Here is a 10453-nt window from a genome sequence, read left to right on the forward strand (position 1 = left end):
TGATTTGCAAACTACTTGATTGAGAACCAGAATATGAACCTGGTCGTACTTTCCAAACCGAGCTCCCGTTTTCTATTTAACTTTGACTTGATACACCAATAAGATTTTTGAAATTCATCCCTTGAACCTGGTGTCTCTCACCAAAACAGTGTATTCTTTAATCTTGCTCAGCCAAATTCCATTGTTTTTTATTCGAGTATGAAATATTGACCTGGTCTATTACAAGTATTAAAAATGTATGTGTGCCTTCTCATATCTCATTATGATTAATGGTGAGCTCTGAGGTTTCATCTCTCCTCTTTAGAATATTTGGGTAATTCTTCATCTTGGAAAATTTGGGGCTCGATCAATTGTGAGACTCCCACACACATACGAGTGTTCATTGTGTGTGATCACAAGTCTTGATCAGCCTTCCCCGTTCTTGGTACAATTTCTATCTTTTTCCAGAACTATTGGTCTCACATTAATTTCTTGTAGTCACCCTCTCCTGATAACATAGTAAAAAATGTATAAACCTACTTATTTAATTTTAAGAATACATATTTCTTGACACTGCTCTACTGATTGAAATTAACATATCCTGGTGTATTTACCCTTTGAATAAATCATATATCAACTTTTTTTGAGGTCTTTCACACACTCAGCTTATTGCAGTTAATCATAATTACTTTTTTCCCTTTTGATATCAAAATTGTTGCAATTTCTTTTTTTAACTTTTTATTGGGGAATACTGGGGAACAGTGTGTTTCTCCAGGGCCCATCAGCTCCAAGTCGTTGTCCTTCAACCTAGTTGTGGAGGGCGCAGCTCAGCTCCAAGGCCAGTTGCTGTTTTTAATCTTTAGTTACAGGGGCGCAGCCCACCATCCCATGCAGGAATGGAACCGCAAATTTGTTAACCAACTGAGCCATCTGGCAGCCCCAAAATTGTTGCAATTTGATCAGTGGTTTCCGTATCCTTCCACCACTACCTGTCTGAAATCCTTGTTGTCTAGACCCATTCTAAATTGTCCTTCCTCCAAGATGCAGAATCATCCTCTAAGAAGTCTTAATTTCTTTTAGTGAGAGTCAAGGTTTGACAATAGGGCTGCTGTTGATGGGCTGCAGTCAGGGTCAGAACCAGAAAAACATATTTCTGTTAAAAGTCATGAGTTCACAATGATTTTTCCAATTGAATTGACATTTCCTTCTCTTTTTTATGCCTCATATGCCTTGCCAACCATCATTATGCCATTCCTTTGGTAACAATGATGTCTGTTGGGTTGGTCTCCTTGCTCTAGTTGACCAGCCTGTCCTCCTTCATAAACAGTAGGAAACACAACCCCTACACACACACACACACACACACACACACACACACACACACACACACACACACAGTGACTGCAGCCAGCATTCTTCTCATGTGCATTACTGGAGGCAGAGCCCTGCCTGACAGCCTGACATCCTTTTAAGACAGTGACGTCTTCTGAAGTAAAATCGTAACTGAGAGAGTTTCAGGAAACATTTGTTGTTTTATTGTTTTGCTGAACTGACATTTGGGAAGCTGACATTTGTTCTTGCAGAATATTGTAATTTTTTAAAAGTATAGTTTTTGCTTTTACTGATTAGGCAAGCATCACACAAAGGAATTACAAAGAAGACCATTTCCCTATGAAGTGTTGGAAACTACTGAGAAGTATAAGGATGAAAATTTTAACAAATAATGATAAATAAATAAATAAAAATCCAATCTCATTACCCCAAAAAAAACTTCAGCTAACATTTTGAAATAAGTATTGAATGAAACAAAACAAGATATCATCATGAAATTTTAAAAGCTGCTGAACACAGACAACTATTTCATCAGATAGATAAATTAGAGCTTTCTCTAAAGGTTAAAAAAAATGTAAGAAATATTAAGAGTCAGTTGGGCCACTATTACTTTTTTATCCCCAGCTTATAAAGTTGTAAGGAAAAGTCATCATTGATGATATAATTCTGATGTAAAAGTACGTATTTATGGGTTAAAACATCCTTACAATCAAAATGGCAGAATAAAAACTGTGGGGTCCAAAAGGTCTCCGACTTTCCCTAATTTTTTTCTTTTTTGTTTACTACTTTTTTTTTCAGTCACTTAATGAGACACATTTGTGTCCAGGTAGTTACACTTAGTCAATCCATAAAAATCAGAAGACCTCTCTGATATCTAACTAGACAATCAAAAACCTATTTTCTAATTTAAAAGTTTAAGATCCAAGCCTACTTTTAAGTTCATTCTCCAAGAGAAAAGAATAGGGAAAAGCTGAGCTATAAACACAATCTCCATGACTGCTCCAGCCACTAAGCACTGTTACAGACATGGGCTGTGCAGAGCTCCCCAAGTGTCCCTGCTATCCACAGGACCCCCTCAACAGCGTCCCAGTAATGAAGCCTAGTGAGGTGCTCCTAGGGCCCTGCTCCAGAGCCCCAGCCGCTCCCTGACTGGCACCATCCTTCAAGCCCATTCTTTTACTCCCACATCCAATGGGTCGGGAAGTCCCCATGGGTCTACCTTCAGGTATGTCCAGAACCCACCACCTGCATCTGAGCCACCATCTTCAATCACCGGGATTACAGCATTGGCCTCCTAACAGCCCCCCACGTCCTCCCATGTCTCCTACAGTCTTCTCTCAACACAATAGCCACACTGATTATTTTAAATCAGACCCTGGCCCTTGTGCTTAAAACGCTTCAGTGGGTGGGATGTCACTCAGAGTAGGAGCTGTACTCCTCACAGGGGTCCACAAGACCCCTTATCTCTCAACGCTCCTTTCCTTCTACTCCAGCCCCCACTCCATCCAGCCACTCAGGCTCCTTGTGGTCCCTGGAGCAGGCCAGCCGCCCTCCAGCCTTGGGGCTTGGCACCAGCTCATCCCTCTGCCTCCCCCGCTCTGCCCTCAGATAACTGCTTGCCTGATGCCCTCATCTCTGTCAAGTCTTGGATTGATTCTCATCTTCTCCATGAGGCTTTCCATGACCACCCTATTTAAAATTTCAACCCACCCTAATACTTTCCTCCCTCCCCTCACAATTCTCCTTTCCATCCCTTCTACCTCTTTTCCCCCTTATTGATCAGAGTTATTGTTTATAGTGTGTCTGCATCACTAAAACACAAGCTTTTACTAGGGCAGGAATTGTTTTGCTCACCGTTGAATTCTAAGCACCTAGACTAGTGCCTGGCACAAGATAGGCACTCAGTAAATATTTGTGGAAATTGGTCAGTGCTCATGCCATAGCAATTTGTAAATAATTTGAATACATCACCTAAAAATATCCCATAAAACTACCCTATAAAAAGCAGTCAATGGAAAAAAAACAACAAAGTGCATCGTGGGACAACAATTGTGGTTAGCAAAATGATTGTACACGAATTCAGAATATCCATCAGTCCACTGCTCCCCCAACCCCACCCCAAATTACCTGACTAAAGGAGGCTTGGCCTTGGTGCTGTAGAAAATACTGCTCCTTCTGCTTCGTCAGTTCTCAAATTCATTTCAAAATTATAGCTTGTTTTATTTTCAGATGTTGACTTTCTTGAACAGCGTATCTCTTTATTTATTTTTAGAAGTTTCTAATTGTCTTTCCATTTTCTCATGGGAAGATAAGACGTATGCCTTCAGCCCATCAAGGACTTCAATATTCCTTGTCATACAAATCAGGTGTTACATCACAATTTCTCTACCTGCAGTCCTTCCTCAGTTTTGCTGTATCTTACATCCTATGTTTTCCCCTTTCTTGAATTCTTCTTTTGTTTTGCTGAAGTTCACCCAACAAATCAAATCAGATATTGTTAGTTTATGCCAGAAAAAGAGCACAGGTGGTAAGCTTTCTGAGTCCTTATCGGTTTACCTATTCTGCCTGTGTCTAGAATTTTGTCAAGTTTTGTCAAGTTTATATGGATTATATAATGACTGCAATGGCTGATGCCGTCAGAGGCTGGTCTTTGCAGCCATAACTTTCATATGTGGCCCAAGGTCCCTCTGCATATCCTCTCTCACAGTGGCTACCAAACCACGTTAAAAAAACAGTTAAGTCAGCTCTCCAGGATAGATAGACCCTATGTCTATAACAAGGAGTGACCAAATTCAATGCAAGTCCATCAGGTTAGATCACGAACTCATCAGTGTGCCTTGCCACGAAAGCCTACTGTGAAAGGTTTTACAAAAATAAATCACCCTGTGATTTATCACTGGGGAAACATCTAGATTCTTATAAAGCAAATTTGCTTAGATCAAAGGATGACTGACATAGCCAGAAATAGAGACTGTCACTGTTGCTTTCTATCAACAAGATGCAGCAGTTCAGGAAATGGAGAAAGACTGAGAGACAAACTGGAGGTAACATTCAAGCCTGAGCTTGAAAAAAAATGAAAAAAATGTCTGTTGTCTTGTAGCCATTGATAGAATCAGTACATAGGAAAATGGGCATAATGAATTCTGTTTTCTGAAGTAAGTTAGGACCCACTACTCTTCAGAATCTCTGGTCTTGGTGGAGTTAAAAGCATAAAATATCAAGCACCAGTTTAATCAGAGAAGGGTTAAAATTCTCAAAAACACAAATGACAGATCATTTCCAAAAGGCCACACTTCATCTCTTGATTCCCTGCTTGCATTTTGGGAAACATCTGATTACTCCACAACCCACAGACAAGGTCTTCAAAGCAACAAGGGGACAAGACAATTAGAAGCCTTCTTTCAGGCTGGCTGAATTAGCAGGGGCTCTTACCCTCTTTTTCTGGCCGAGGCCTCTGCAACCACAGGCTTGCAGCACCCTCTGCTGTTAAATAGCAAAGGACCGTGGTGCCTGGGTGTTGGGGCTGAGACAGCTAAAGGATTCTGGTTCTGGGGCAAGAGGCAAATTACAAGAGCAGAAGAAATTCAAAATTTGTTCTCATGCAAACCGTCAAGATGAATTAATCTTTGTGGTAACAGACAACAATGGCAAAGCAAAACAAAACTAGGCAGCTGAACTTTTCCAGTAAGGCGGCTTTTCAGCCTTTTCCAAGCTGAGTGGAAATCCCCCATTCACCCACATCAAGGTTCCAAAATAGGAAAAGTACACTTTTTCTAGTGCCACTTGTGAAACACATGTTATTCTGTCTCCATAGAATTCGAGCCCAGAGTAACAGAAAGGATTAGAATTAAATATAGGGAATGAGGGGCTTATCTTTTGGACTCCAAAAGAATAAAGCCCTGGCTTTTCCGTTCCTGCATTGTAATGTATGTACCTGACCTAACAGAGGTAAAATTAGAGGCTACATGGCACCATTATAATGGAAGGTTTTTCACTTCTATTTATAACTTGCTTATTTGATCCTTTTTCCTTGCCAAAAGTACCAGACAACCTCAAGATCCTTAAATGCCCTCGTCCTAAAATCACTTATTTCGCCATGAGAGAGAGGCTAGTTTATAAAAGAAAAGATACTGGTCATATATATAATTTGTGTGTTCTTTTCAAGTATATTAGTGGACATAGCAAGAAGCCACACCGCACAACGGTCAGGGAGATGGACTTGGGAGCCAGGCTGCTGGTTCAAAGATGTGCCCTGTCATTTACTAGCTGAGTGACCTCAGGCAAGTGCCTTTTCTCCCTGTGCCTCAGTATACTCATCTGTAAAATGGGGGTGACAATAGGATCCATCTCCTGGGGTTGTTAGGAGAATTAAATGAATTGATATTTATAAAGTGCTTCGAGCAATGCCTGGCAGAACTATTTAAGGGTTGGTTTAACACCAACTAATAAACAATACCAAACAATAATAAAAATTGTGCAATGGTACTAAAGTCTGCTTTTCAGAATTGCAGCTGGCAGAGGCTTTGTATCAAGCATTCCCTACAGGTCTGACAATTAAGTTCGCGAACTTATCCTATACGTTCATGAGGTTTTTTGGACTGTTGCATCTGTTGCATCTTTGTCATCCTTTTTCTGCTGAAAAAACACATGGTTTACCTTCTGTTAATGGGGAGGGAAGTGGGCCTTGGGGGGTCAGAAAGGGTGGCCTAGCAGTGGTGACAGCAGCACAAGCTTCATGTCGGTCTTACTCTTAATAGCCACATAAAAGGTGCCCAAAATAGTATGATGCCTTAATGAATCCAGCAGCCTCTTCAAGACCCTGGCCACCTTCTGGGGCTGAACACAATTCGCAGCAATTTCTATAAAGGGGCGCAGCAATGGCCATCGGGTTGGAAGGGAAACCCACAGGACTGTCTTCAAACAAACTTCTAGTTTTGTTTGCCTGTTAAACACACTGCTTTCTGTGAGATGGTTTGGATGTTAGAGACCATGAGGGACTAAAGTCTCCCCAAGCCTCCCCTGTCACTGTCACCTTGCTCCTCTTCCCCCACCCCATTATTATTTTTACTTCACCCTGTTTTTTTCCTCTTTAACAGAATGTATAATTTGACATTTATTTGCTTATCTCTTTCCTGTCTTTCTTCTCCACGGCCATAAGTGCTGTAAGAACAATGACCACAGCTATAGTATTCACCCGTGTGGCCCAGCTCTCAAAACGATGTCCGACACACACTATATTCTCAATAAATAATTGTTGAATAAATGAACAAATAAATTCTGTGATTATTATATGCACAAGTCAAGAACAACAAAAACAACTAAGATAATAAGAAAGGAAGAGGAACTGCTATTTTCACAGAAAATGGTGATCAACCCTTATTTCTGAAACACTTGGATTTGAAGTTGGTGTTTGAAGATGAATAGGGATATTTACCAACAAGCCTTGGCTGCTTCTGCAGGAAGTTTCTGAAAGGGCTCAGCAAAAAAGAAAGAAGGCTGTCCCTATGAGCGCCTCTTGTGCTCTGGACACAGGCCCAGTTCAGTTAACCAAGATCTGCTCTTGTTCCTTCAAGTTGAGAGCCAACAGTCATCTGCACAAAAGGTGCAGATCTTTCTGGAAAAAAGAAGGAAACTTTTCCAGTACTCTTTACAAGTAGCCCTGGTTGCCCTCCATCAAGGGCACCTTAGTCATAGTTTGGATCAAATACAGGAAAAGAATGGGAGACACAGCTTTCTGCAAGCAAGGTTTTCAATACGGTATGTTTGAACTGTTTTCCCAGTGGGGCCCTGGAGTTTATTTAAGTTCTTATTAAGGAAAAGACCTGGCATTCTAGCACAGCTTGGCCGACTCACTGGTTTCCACTCAGGACTGAAGGGTGGGGTGGGGCTGTAGGACACTGAGGCATAACTTCCTGAAGTCTGTCTGTCACTGCTCTGTGTCTGTTTCTCCTACTAACGTCTGATCCAGGACCTACATGTGCACGTACAGTAGTTACACAGGAGACCCTCACCTTGTGAAACATCTATGTCGTCAGCAATTTATGGCTACTTAAGTCACAAAACTTTCTCCCACAGGAAGGAGTCCCTTCTCACTATTTTCTAAGCTGTAAAAGTGGGTTATAGCAATGTTCCAGAATATATCATCTATATGTGTATGTGTACATAACTCTTTTTTTACATAATCACATTTTTGTAATTAATAAAATACCTGTTATTCTGTTTGTACTAATTTAATGTTACTCTAATAAATAAACTCATTCTGCTTTGTATTCTGGGGAACCTCATGAAACACAATCCACCCGTCCCCTGAATACAAACTGTTCCTCTCCCCGTCCCCCTTTCCCCAGGGTACTGGATTAGGGCCCCTTTGGCAGGTGTGAGTGACATCACCAATTCAAAAACCACTGCTTCATTTTCCCTTACCTCATACAACTAATTACTGTTTTCACATAACTTGCTCAAGAGTTTATATGTATTTTCCTAATTATTTCAAAAAGCTCCTCCTTTCTTAGGACACATGGCACGGGGAGTCTCAGCAGGGAGACCAGACACCCTGGTTTGCATGAGACTATCCAGGTTTGTGACTGTGGTTCTGGCATGATGTGTGGAGCAACCCCTTTCACCCTCAGCAGTGCCAGGTTTGGATAATAAATGATATGGTCTCTCAAGGTCTACATGACCAGAACCCACCTGAGTGATGGCAAACAAGGGTGGCCTCCAGCCCACTGCTTTGTATTATACACGGATGAAACAAAGACACAGAGGGACATCACACACACACAGACACACCAGAAAATAAATTCACATGGGTCTCTTCTGTTCAAGGGACTCCTGCCCGTCTTCCACCAATAAATCCGTGTTATGCTGCATGACTTTTATATTATGGCTTTGTCTTAAAATATGGCACTCGTTTAACTGAGAAAAGTGGAATGCAGAGGAGTATACAGTATGTATGCTGCTGTTTATGCTCCGAAAGAGGGAAGATTTATACACATCTATGAAAAAATACTACTGGAGGACACCTAAGAAACGGACGACAGTGGTTGTCTCTGGCAAGGGAACTTGGGTAGCTCGGGGGGCAGGGTTGGAGGACTTTTCAAAAAATACATTAAAAAAAAAATCTCTTGATGCCTTTCATACCCCTATGTATGCCTAGTTTTTGCCTAAGAAACTTATATACCCCCTCCTTCTGGACACCTCCCTGCAGCCCAGCTCTCCCACTCAGCTGCTCCTGGCTCCAGGAGAAATCTTCAGACTCCAGACTCCTGTCCCTGACAAGTAGGCTGCCTTGTGGCTTTCAAGTTTACTAGACAAGCTGTTTCAGCTTCTTTCACTGTGGGCGAAGACTAACTGGACCCTGTCCTTCTCTCCTTAGAGGCTCCTGACACATGAGGACAAACGACTGCCTCCCAGAGCTGTATCCACCCAGAGGCCCAGTCTATGTAACTGCAGTTCTCTCATTAAACGTTCACAGCCAGAAGATTGTTTAATGAAACTCCTCTGAGTTGGAAGAATATGGAAACAGCTGCCCACAACCACAGCCACAGCTTATCTTGTCACTTTTCTTATTTCTGTTATTTCATCCTGGCTGTCTATGCCTTGACCATCTTTTTTTTTCTTTTAATTAAAGTTTACTGGGGGTGACAATGCTTAGTCAAGTTACACAGGTTTCAGGTGTACAATTCAGTAATATATCCTCCATATATCACATTGTGTGTTCACTACCCAGAGTCAATTCCCCACCTCGACCATCTTTATTCTGGCTAAAGTTATAGCTGGATCTGAGTGTTAGGTGAATTTAAGATCTTAATTATGAAGGTAATTTTTTACCAACTCCAAGAGTTTATTGGCGAAATGAAGGGCTAAATGTTTATCATTGTACATGGCAATGTCAGATTTGGGCCCTTCATTGACGTGGCTGTTTGAATTGCTCACATGTAATTGGAGTTTGTGCATTATTTACAAGTCAGGTATGAGGTCACCTGGGTTATAAAACCTTGAGTTTTGAGGCAGTGCGCTGTGGTGCGAAGAGATGGCAAAAAAGTTCGGGGGATTCCTACTGGGGCCCTATCACTGGGTGGCATGCCTCCGGGCAAGTCACTTAAGAGTTCATCTCCTTTAGTGGTGAAAATGGTAACTTACGTTTATTTTACCCCAGTAAAGAAAAAAGGAGTTTATCTCCTTGTTTGTCAGATCAGGTTGTCAATCTCTAAGGTTTCTTCCAGGCCTAGACTTATTTTGATTCTGTTACCTTCCTTAGGATAGTCCTAGAAGGATCTGAAACCTAGTTAGAAAATTGGAAATCAGAACTAGACATCTTCTAAAATTGGCATTGTTTGAATAAGAGGTAACTTGTAAATAAGTTTCTTCTCTTTCAGAGATTGAAAGGATTATCAATTGGATTTCCTAGTTTTGCAGACTACATTCTTATTCCTAGTACCGAACTTTCCACAGGTTTATCACATGTACAGGGAAGCACAAAACTCCACCAGGAGACCCAGGATGTAACAATAAGTTTGAAGGACCAATACAACTCCAAACATCATAACTGAAACGCCCAGTGAGGGGAACACTCAGGGGCTCTTTGGGGGGATTTGCCAACATTTTAAATGCAATGGCACATTAAAAATGACCTGTCAAATTTGAAGCTAATCTCTTTAACTACCTCAGGAGCTTAGCACTATGGCACTATCGCTAATGATGTACCCACTGGCACCTAACTTCCCTGAACCTTCTCACCTATAAAATAAGGTGGTTGCACTAAGTCAACGGTTTTCAAATGGTGCCCTATCGCTCCACGGGGCACCGGAGGGCTTCAGAGCCTGCAGAACTCCAAGCCTCCGTGCCCCAACCAGATCATAGCAGCTTTCACCCATTTCTATAGTGGGCTTCTATACGTAAGACTTCATGAAGAAAAGTTTCCTTTATTTAAATTGAAAAGTTTGGAAGTGACCATTCCATTCCTTCCAGCAAAATTCTATGCAGCCATGTCCCCTGCCTGCCGTTGTTCTAGCAGGAATGGCAGAATTTCCTTACATGGGACTTTTACTTGAATAAAGAAAGTCCTTGGGTGAACAAGATGAACATCTCAACTGAAGCTATCTGCCGTAGCTGCTGGGCTCCAAAGAAGCCTCCCTTGGGC

This window comes from Rhinolophus sinicus, linkage group LG15, assembly GCF_036562045.2.
Source record: "Rhinolophus sinicus isolate RSC01 linkage group LG15, ASM3656204v1, whole genome shotgun sequence".
In the NCBI taxonomy this organism is placed as follows: domain Eukaryota; kingdom Metazoa; phylum Chordata; class Mammalia; order Chiroptera; family Rhinolophidae; genus Rhinolophus; species Rhinolophus sinicus.